An 11395-nucleotide genomic window follows, 5' to 3' on the forward strand; every position below is an offset into this window, starting at 1 on the left:
GACATGGTTGAAAATCTGTGAATAACTTTTTTTTTTTTTGAGACCGGGTCTTGTTCTTGTCCCCCAGGCTGGAGTGCAATGGCGCCATCTCAGCTCACTGCAACCTCCGCCTCTCGGGTTCAAGCGATTCTCCTGACTCAGCCTCCTGAGTAGCAGGGATTATATTCTGCATTTTGACTGTAACAGTCATCCACTCTGCACAATTGTATCTAGCTTTGCCTGCTTAATTTTATAAGAATTTTTCCATAATAATTTAAATACAGAGTGAAAGATGGTTTTGGTTATTTTAATGTTCTATTAAGCATCTTCTCCAAAGTTTACTGAGCAATTTCCTAAAGCATGTCATTAGGCATTTTTCACTGTTACATTTTATAATTTACTTCCTTACATTGTTTAGAACAGTAAAGTTGGACTTTCATGCTTATAAATAACATTATATTAAACTCCTTTGTACTGATCATTTCTTTGGTATTTAAAATCATTCCTGAAATGGAACTAGTGGGTTAATGGGTAAAAATGTTGATAAGACTCCTGTCACACACTGACAAATTGCTTTCGAAAAGGGTTGGCCAGTTTACTCTGATACCAGAACTGAGGTAAACGACTGTTTCTCCCCTGCGTTAAATACCACTGGATTAAAAAAATATGGTACTAGTTTGAAAAGTATGAAATGATATTAATTATTGTGAATTTATATTTCTTTTGTTATTAGTGATAATAATGCATTTACTATGTTTGTTAATGAATTATATTTATTCTTTTGTAGATATTTTCTTCCTTCTCTTATCATCCCTAATATACTGTAGTCAATGATTATCTTAACCATTTGATGAACAATATAGATACGTTAAACCTAGTCTGTGTTGGTTGTTGCCAGTTTATCCACTCTCTTAGAATGAATTTTTATTTCAGAAAACTCAGAAATAAATCCATACATCGACAGTGAACTCATTTTTCATGAAGGTGCCAAGAACATACATTAGGGAAACATGCATTTTCTTCAATAAATGATGCTGGGAAAACTGGATATCTTTACGCATAAGAATGAAACTAGACCTCCATCTCTCACCATATACAAAAAATTAAAAATGGATCAAAGACTTAAATCTAAGACCTCAAACTGTGAAACTACTAAAAGACAACATTGAGGAAATTCTCCAGGACATTTGAGTGGGCAAAGATTTCTTGAGTGATACCCCACAAGCACAGGCAACCAGAGCAAAAAAGGAAAAATGGGATCACATCAATTTAAAAAACTCCTGCACAGCAAAGGAAAAACAAAAAAGTGAAGAGATAACCCACAGAATGGGAGAAAATATTTGCAAGCTACCCATCTGACAGGGAATTAATAACCAGAATGTATAAGGAACTCAAACAATTCCATAGGAAAAAATCCAATACTTCGACTAAAAAATGGGCAAAAGAGCTGAATAGATGTTTCTCAAAAGAAGACATAAATGGCAAACAGATATAAGGTGCTCAACATTATTGATCATCAGAGAAATGCAAAAACTACAATGAGATGTTACCTTACCCCAGTTAAAATGGTTTTTATCCAAAAGACAGGTAATAATAAGTGCTGGTGAGGATGTGGAGAAAAGGGAACCTTTGTACTTTGTTGGTGGGAAGGTAAGTTAGCACAACCACTATGGAGAACAGTTTGGAAGTTTCTGAAACTAAAAATAGAGCTACCATATGATCCAGCAATCCCACTGCTAGGTATATACTGAAAAGAAAGAAAATTAGTATATCAAAGACATATCTGCACTCCCATGATTATTGCAGCACTATTCACAACAGCCAAGATTTGGAAGCAACCTAAGTGTCCATCAACAGACGAATGGATAAAGAACATGTGGTACATATACACAATGGAGTACTATTCAGCCACAAAAAAGAATAAGATCCTGTCATTTGCAGCAACATGGATAGAACTGAAGGTCATTATATTAAGTGAAATAAATGAGGCATAGAAAGACAAACTTCTTATGTTTATACTTATTTGTGGGAACTAAGAAATTAAAACAATTGAACTCATGGAGATAGAGAGTAGAAGGATGGTTATTAGAGGCTGTGAAAGGTAGTTGGGGGGTGGGGAGGAATTGGGGATGGTTACTGGGTACAAAAAATAGTAAGAAATAAGACCTAATATTTGTTAGCACAACAGGGTGGCTATGGTAAAAAAATAAAAATTTTTTTGAGACGGAGTGTTGCTCTGTTATCATCATGGCTCACTGCAGCCTCAATCTCCCAGGCCCAATGGATCCACCTGCCTCAGCCTCCTGAGTGGCTGGAACTACAGGTGCATACTACCACACCCAGCTAATTTTTTTAATTTATTTTATTTTATTTTTGTGGAGATAGAGTCTTATGATGTTGCCGAGGCTCGTCTTGAAGTCCTGGGCTCAAGCGATCCACTCACTTTGGCTTCCCAAAGTGCTGGGATTATAGGTGTGAGTCACTGCACTTGGCCTGCAAAAAATTATTTAATTGTAAATTTAAAAATGACCAAGAGTATAATTGGATTGTTTGTAACACAAAGAATAAATGCTTAAGGTGACAGATAACCCATTTACCCTGATGTGGTTATTACACATTGCAAGCATGTATCAAAATATCTCATGTAACATATAAATATGTACACCTACTATGTACTAATAAAAATGACAAATTACAAATTACAAAAAGGAAAAGTGAAAAAAACCCCAAGATTTGGGTGCTAGATGTGATTGTTACTAGGATGTCATTGCTCCGGGTCCTCCCAGTTGAGAGCAGGAAACACATGTGTGCATATGTACTTGTGTATATACACATACCTATAAATATTCCTTTATGTAATAATCTCTAGTTATATTAAGTTAAACATGAGTTCATTCTGATGTTTCCGACTCTAACTTATTATTACGTAGATACTTCCAGCCTTCTCCCTTGCTTATTTGTAAATTCTCATTTCAGCAGTGAGAGAAATCTATCTTCCACTATCTGCCATTTATTTACTTAATTGTTCACATATCCATGAATGGCAGTATCAGAACTGTTAACCTATTCCCCCTCTGGGAAACAAGTTTGTTAACTAGAATACAGTTCTTATGTACAGATGCTTTTGCCTTTGGTCTTATAGACTCTACTCATTTCCAAAGGTATTTATGTCTATACCTTTTCCCCCTAACCGCTTCAGTGATGTGAATTCAGCATTCAAACCTGGGATTCCCCCAGTCTCCTAAAAGATATATTTTAAATTTGCATACATTTAGGTTCATCCTTTTTTGCTACATGGGCCTTAGCAGGTGCATAGTGTCATGTAACCACAATGATAGTATCATACAGAACAGTTTCACTGCCCTAAAAATATCCCTGTGATTCACTTATTCAATCTTCTTGCCCTTCCCCTTGAACTCTTAGCAACCAGTGATATTTTGACTTTCTGTATAGTTTTGCCTTTTCCAAAAGGTCATATAATTAAAACCATACAGGTTGTAGCCTTTTCATACTGGTTTCTTTCACTTACCAATATGTATTTAAGATTCATCCATGTCTCTTTTCATGGCCCGATAGCTCATTTCTTTTTATTGCTGAATGACATTCCATTGTATGAATGTACCACAGTTTGTTATCCATTAACTTACTGAAGAACATCTTGCTTACTTCCAGTTTTGAACAATTATAAATACAGTTAGTTATAATTATTTATGGTAGTTATGTTCTATAAAGTTGTTGTGAACATTAAGTTAGTGAATATAGAACCATTGCTCCTTGGGAAATACAAGGTTAGGTTTCTGCAAATCTCTGGTTACAGTTTCATCAAATGATTAATAGACAACCTTGTTTTATGTGTGCTTCTATTTAAAGACACCTTATTTAACACATATTTCTTACAAAGAATGAATTGCACAGTCTTTGCATGATTTTAAAACAGGGACTTTGAAGGTCATTTGCATTATAAAGGTTCATTTGCCAATGTCCTTGTAAAACAAACCAGTCTTATCAGTGTAGAAAACTTACTGTTTTATATAACTCTTTTCCCGTATAACGCTTAGCAGGTATTCTAAAAGTTTCTCTGTAGCTTCTTTACCCTCTAAGCCTGTATTACTTGCACATGTAATACTTTTCTCTCTCTCTTTTTTTTTTGAGACAGAAGACAGTCTTGCTCTGTAGCCAAGGCTGGAGTGCAGTGGTGTGATCTTGGCTCACTGCAACCTCTGCCTCCCAGTTCAAGTGATTCTAGTGCCTCAGCCTCCCGAGTAGCTGGTATTACAGGCAAGTGCCACCAGGCCCAGCTAATTTTTTTTTTTTTTGTATTTTTAGTAGAGATGGGGTTTCACCATGTTGGCCAGGCTGGTCTCGAACTCCTGACTACAGGTGATTTGCTCACCTTGGCCTCCCAAAGTGCTGGGATTACAGGCATGAGCCACCACACCTGGCTTAACACTTGTCATACTGTATCACCTTTCAAAACATGTGACCTAGCCAGCACTAACCAAAACGATTTAGCATTTTCCTCACCCTGAATAATGTGACTATAAATTTATTTGGCTTTCAGCCTCACAGCAATTTGGTCCACTATCTATTTTTTTAAAATAACTTTTATATTTTAGAAAAGTTTTAGGCTCATAGCTGTTGGGGTGATCAGACCCAACACCAGGCCATGGGGGCAATGGAGTTGGCAGAGTCTCAGATGAATGAGAAAAGACAAGTTAAGGCATAAAGTGGGACCAGTGAGGTTAGTATGTGCTCTTAGATGTGTAATATAGAAAGGGGAATGTCCTTGTTGTACTGATTGCTGCAAAGAATGAAATAAAAGATTAAGTTGGTCATCAGTTACATTCTGAATTAAGGCACATTCAATATTTTGTGTGGCTTGCCCCACATAAGCTAAATCAGAAACAATGTTTACTGGCTGTTTAAAAGTTTTTAACAGTGTTATCACAGCCATAAGTTCAGCCCTTTGAGCAGAAGCAAAGTCAGTTTGAAAAACTTGTTGTTGAGATCCTACAAATGAGGCTTTTCCATTACTAGACCCATCAGTAAAAACAGTAATGGCCCCTTCGGTGGGGACTTTTTGAGTAATGGAAGGCAATATCCATGATGTCAATTTTAGAAACGGAAAGATTTTAGATTTAGGATAATGATTATCAAGAATGCCAATAAAACCAGCCAAATTACTTGCTATTCCTGGGAATTAATATAAGCTTGTTGAATTTGTTGTTTAGTTAATGGAACTATAATTTGATTTGGATCATATCCCATTAATTTTATTGTGTGCAGCCTTGCTTGATCTATTAGCACAGCAATTTGATCTAGGTATAAAGTGAGCATTTTAGTTGTATTGTGAGGTAGAAAAAGCCGCTCAACTAGACCGTTTTGTTGAACAGTAACTCCTGTAGGGAAATGCTTAGTAGGAAAAACTAAAAACTGTAATGGCTGCATTGGATCAATTCTTTCCACTTGAGTGTGTTGAATTTTTTCTTCAATTAATTGAAGTTCCTCCAATGCTTCTTTGGACAGGGAACATTTACTGTTAAGGCTAGAATCACCTCATAAAGTAGAAAAGAGGTGAGACATAGCATAGGTAGGAATACCTAAAGGGGGATGAACCCAATTAATTTCTCCTAGTAATTTTTGAAAATCATTCAGCGTTTTTAAATCATCTCTTCGAATTTGAATCTTTTGAGGCTTAATAATACTTTGTTCTACTTTCATTGCTAAATATTGAAAGGGAGTAGAAGTTTGAATTTGATCAAGGGCTATAACTAACCCCGCTGCAGTTTCAGCCTTTTCTAACTGTTTGTAGCATAACATTAATTCTTCCCTAGTTTCAGCTACACATAGAATATCATCCATGTAATGAATAATATAACATTTTTTAAACTGTTCTCTAACTGCTTCATAACTTTCCCGAAATAGGTTTGACAAATAGTCGGGCTATTTAACATGCCCTGTGGTAGTACTTTCCAGTGGTATCTGTCTGCTGGTCCTTTGTTATTTATGGTGGGAACAGTAAAAGCAAAATTTTCATAATCTTGGGTAGCTAAAGGAATGATAAAAAAAGCAATCCTTTAGATCTATTACTATAAGAGGCCAGTATTTTGGAATCATGGTTGGGGAGGGCAGCCCTGGTTGCAGTGCTCCTATGGGTTGAATTACAGCATTAACAGGTTGTAAATCTGTTAACATTATCTGTTTCCCTGATTTTTTCTTACTGACAAACACAGGAAAATTCCAAGGAGAGAAAGTAGGCTCTATGTGTCCCTTTTGCAATTGTTCCTGCCCCAATTCTTTTAAAACCTCCAGTTTTTCCTATTTCAGCAGCCATTGCTCCACCCAAACTGGTTTGGCAGTTAGCCAAACAAGAGGAATGGGAGCAGGAGGCTCAACAATGGCCACTCCTAAAAATGATACCCCAATCTGGTTTGATATGTTTGCCCTTTTAATTCTAAAGGTTCTAATTGGCCACTTTCATTTTTTCCTAATCGTTTTCCCAGGAGATATCCCATATTTTTCATAATTTGTTTACTGCTATTACTATATTGGTCCATAGGAATAGATATTTCAGCACCCCATTGTTGCAATAAGTCTCTATCCCATAAATTGACAGGAATAGGTGTAATAATAGGTTGGATTGTCCCCTCCTGGCCATCTGGCCCTGAACATGGCAAAATCAAGGAACTTTGAAAAACTTCTGAAGCAACTCCTACTCCAACAATACCAGTGGATGCCTTTTGTTTGGGCTAGTGTCAGGGCCATTGATTTAAAGCAATAATAGAAACATGAGCTCCGGTATCTGCTAGCCCCTCAAAATCCTTTCCCTGAATAGTTACTGTACAAATAGGTCTTCTGTCAGACACTTGATTGACCCAATATACAGCCTTGCCTGCTGGATTAGTACTACCAAAGCCTCCTGTTCTTTTCACTGTGCTGCTCCCTAGTTTTGTGTAAGGCAGTAGCAGCAGCTGAGCAATTCTTTCTCCTGGGGAAGCAGATCATTGAGTTGAGGAACTAACTAGTTGAATCTCTCCAGTATATTCAGAATTAATAATTATAGTACGCACAGTGACACCTCTTAAATTTAAACTAGATCTTCCAAGCAATAAACCAACTGTTACTGAAAGGGCCCCTAACCCTTGTGGGTACCTTTTTTGATGGCTCTCCAGGAAGTAGGGAGATGGGAATTGTGCTGCAGAGGTCTACAGCAGCACTGCCTGTGTGGTGGGGGACAATTCTTGTACGTTTGTAAGGGGACTGGCTGTGCCAGATATGCCTCAGTTTGTTGAGGGGCCTGAGGTGGGCCTCTTTTCCCATTTCCCAAAAGAGGTTGTCCATCTTTACTAAATTTAGAGTGACACTTATTTGCCCAGTGATTGCCTTTTTTTTACAATGGAGGCATAACTGGGGCTTTTCTGTTGTTTGATGGTAGTAGTTCCTGCCTTTTGATTTCCTTTTTTACGTTCCTTTTTTGTATGTCCAAATTGCGCACAATTAAAACAAGAAACTGAAAAATGGGCATATTTTTTCTGACTTTTAATCCAGCCATAACCTGAGCTAAAAGAGTAGCCTTATGTAAGTTACCTCCGATGCCATCACAAGCCTTAATATATTCAGCCAAATGAGCCTTCCCTCTCATAGGTCTAATAGCATTTTGACATGCTGCATTAGCATTATCATATGCAAGAAGTTGTATTACAACATCTTGAGCTGTTTTATCAGTAATGGCTTTATACACAGCCTCTTGGAGCTGAGCAATAAAATCAATATATGGTTCTTTAGGTCCTTGTTGGACAGAACTGAAAGAAGGATATTTTTCTCCTGTAACATTTATCCTTTCCCATGCCCATAAGCACACAAAGTGCAGGTAAACAATGGCAACATCCTCCATTACTGCTTGATTTTCTAATCAACCCCAATTAGGGCCGGCCCCCATCAACTGTTCAAAGGAAACAGGCTTGTGTGTTTTCCCTTGCCTGAGTTTGAGCTTCATCAGCCCACCAGGTTTTAAACTGTAAGTATTGAGATGGTGTGAGAGCAGATTTTGTTAAAGTATCCCAATCAAGAGCCACATTTTTTAGCAAAGTTTGCACAAAAGGAGAGTTTGGCCCATATTGACTAATGGCCTCCTTGAATTCCTTTAACAACTTAAAAGAAAAGGTGGTCCAATTAGCTATATTCTGTCCTCTTTGCTGAGTTATAGTAACTGGAAATTGCCACGCTTCAAGGTCTCCTTTAGCTCTAGCCTTTTGAATAGAATTTTGTATAGCACCACCAATTGCTCCAGATTTTAATGTTGCCACTACAGGAGTGGTAAGTTTTTCAGCTAATTCATCTTCTTGCCCATTAGGGGGACGGGGAGGAGGTGGCCATTCACTTAATTCAGTAGACGGAGCCAACAGGCTGGTAAAACATACCCTTTTCATTTCCCTTTCTTTTCTTTAAATTCCTCCAGTTTTTGCTCCTTGCATTCAGAATCTGAAGTTAGTTTTTTACAGTCATCTTCCTCTTCCTCTTCTGAATCTGCCTCATCATCTGTTTGAAATGCTCAAGAGCTGCCTTTATTAATGCCCATACTGACCAGACAGAAACTGGAATTTTACTCTATTTTATACGCCTTTTAAACTCTCTTCCAATTCTGTCCCATTCATCCAACTCCATAGTCCCTTGTTCCAGGAATCATGAACAAAACTGCTCTACTGTACTGAAAAGTGTTAACAAATTCTGAGTACTAACCTTAACTCCCCCTCTCTGTAATAAATGCCATAAGAAATTTAAATAAGCAGTACATTTGCTTTCACTTTGCCCCATAGTTACCCTGGTTCTTGCGAGTGCCCACCTTACCCACCAAGCTTCCTTCAGTCATCCTCAGGTGTCCTCTGATGATACATCCTCCACTTCCACATGCTCTAGCATTCCTTTGCTGGGGTCTTTGTCACCCCACACTGGGCACCAGGAATGTTGGGGTGATCAGACCCAACACCATGCCATGGGGGCTATGAAGTCCAGTGGAGTCAAAGGAATGAGACAGGAGTACCTAGGGTGGGTCCAGGGGGCCAATGCTAGTATGGAGGCTGTGAAGGCCCTGAGCTCTGGGACCCCACACTACTTATTGGTGATCAAACAAAGAAACAGGTGGTGAGGATGTGAGGGTTGAAAGGTAGCGATGCATTAAGCGCATGATCGACAGCTGTGATGGTTTAGCATTTTCTTTGATGCATATGCAACATGTTCTGCTACTTGAGATAATGGGAAACATGTTCTTTTAGTTTAAGATACAATAGATCTATGTGCCTGGAATTGCTAGAAGCAAGGAGCCAGCAAGTCTAGACACATTCCAGAGGCCACAAGGGCTTTTATGCCCTGAGCCCTGGATTCCATCCAAGTCACAAGGGGTTTTATGCCCTGGGCTTAGGTTGCAGTGCGGCGGGGCAGCCTTCCACCCTTCAGCACAGAGCTTGGTGTTCCATAGGCCACAAGAGGTTTTAAACTCTGGACCCAGGACATGTTCCAAGACTCTTTTTATGTCAGACTAGCAAGTCTTGCCTCAGCTTTTCTCCCAACACATAGCAAAATTGAGCTGAAATTGTGTGAAGTTCCCACATACCTCTGTCCCTAAACATGTACAGCCTCCCCAACTATCAATATCCCACACTAGAGTGGTCCATTTGTTATAATTAATGAACATAAATTGATACATCATTATCACCCAAAGTCTATAGTTTACATTAAGTTTCATTCTTGGTGTACATTCTATGGGTTTTGACAAATGTATAATGACATGTATCTGCCATTATAACATCGTACAAAGTGTTGTCACTGCCCTAAAAATCCTCTGTGCTCTGCCTACTCATCCCTCCCTCCCCACAACCCCTGGCAAACCATTGATCTTTTCACTGTCTCCATAGTTTTGTCTTTTCTAGAGTGCCATATAGTTGGAACCATCTTGTATAAATCCTTTTCAGAGAAGCTTCTTTTGCTTGGTAATATGTATTTAAGTTTTCTTCATATGTTTTAATGTCTTGATTGCTCATTTCTTTTTAGTGTTAGGGTTGAATAATATTCTGTTATCTGGATGTATGACAGTTTACTCCTCTACTGAAGGTCATCTTGTTTGATTCCAATTTTTGGCAAGTATGAATAAAGCTGCTATGAACATCCATGTGCCAGGTTTTGTGTGAATATACATTTTTCGCCCATTTGAGTAAATACCCAAATGATTATGTGATAAGATTATGTTTAGATTTTTAAGAAACTAACAAACTATTTTCCAAAGTGACCATACCATTTTGCATACCCACCAGCAATGAATGAGAATTTCTGTTGCTCCACATCCTCACAAGAATTTGGTGTTGTCAGTATTTTGAACTTTGGCTAATAGGTGTGTAGTGGTATCTCATTGTTGTTTTAATTTGCAATTACCTAATGACATTTACATGGAGATCTTTTTAGATGATTATTTTCCATCTGTATTTATTTTTTAGTGAGGTATCTGTCAATTTGCCCATTTTTAAATTGCGTTGTTCATTTTCTTATTGTTCTTTGTATATTTTGGATAATAGTCCTTTATGGAATGTGTCTTTTGGAAATATTTTCTCACAGTCTGTCATTTGTCTTCTCATTCCCTTGACAGCATCTTTCTGAAGGGAGAAATTCTGAATTTTAATGAAGTCTAGCTGATCAATGATTACTTCCATGGATCATGCCTTTCATGTTGCATCTAAAAAGTTATCTCCATACCCAAAATCATTTAGATTTTCTCCTGTGTAGGAGTTTTGGAGTTTTGTGTTTAACATTTAGCATTTGATTCATTTTTAGGTTAATTTTTGTGAAGGGTGTAAGGCGTGTGTCTAGATTCATTTTCTTGCATGTAGATGTCCAGTTGTTCCAAAATCATTTGTTGAAAAGACTATGTTTTCTCCATTGCATTGCCTTTGCTCCTTTGTCAAAGATCAGTTGACCATATTTGTGTTGATCTATGTGTGGGCTGTATATATATATTCTATTCCATTAATCTATTTGTCTATTTGTCCAATACCACACTATCTGGATATTTATAGCTTTATAGTAAGTCTTGAAGTTGGGTAGTGTCAGTCCTCTGATTTATTTTTCTACCTCAATATTGTTGGTTATCCTGGTTATCTTTGGTATTTTGCCTCTCCATATAAACCAGACAGTTAGTTTGTTGATAGCCACAAAATAACTTTCTGGGATTTGGTTGGGATTGTATTGAATCCATAGATTGAATCTATACATCAATCAATAGATTGACATAGGTTGAATCTATAGATCAATTTGAAAAGATTGACTTCTTGACAATATTGAGACTTTCTATTCACAAACATGGTATATCTCTCTATTTAGTAACAGTTTGATTTATTTAACCAGTTTTTTTTTTTTTTTTTTTTTTTTG

Source organism: Rhinopithecus bieti, unplaced genomic scaffold (assembly GCF_001698545.2).
Source record: "Rhinopithecus bieti isolate Rb0 unplaced genomic scaffold, ASM169854v2 scaffold_24390, whole genome shotgun sequence".
Taxonomy (NCBI): domain Eukaryota; kingdom Metazoa; phylum Chordata; class Mammalia; order Primates; family Cercopithecidae; genus Rhinopithecus; species Rhinopithecus bieti.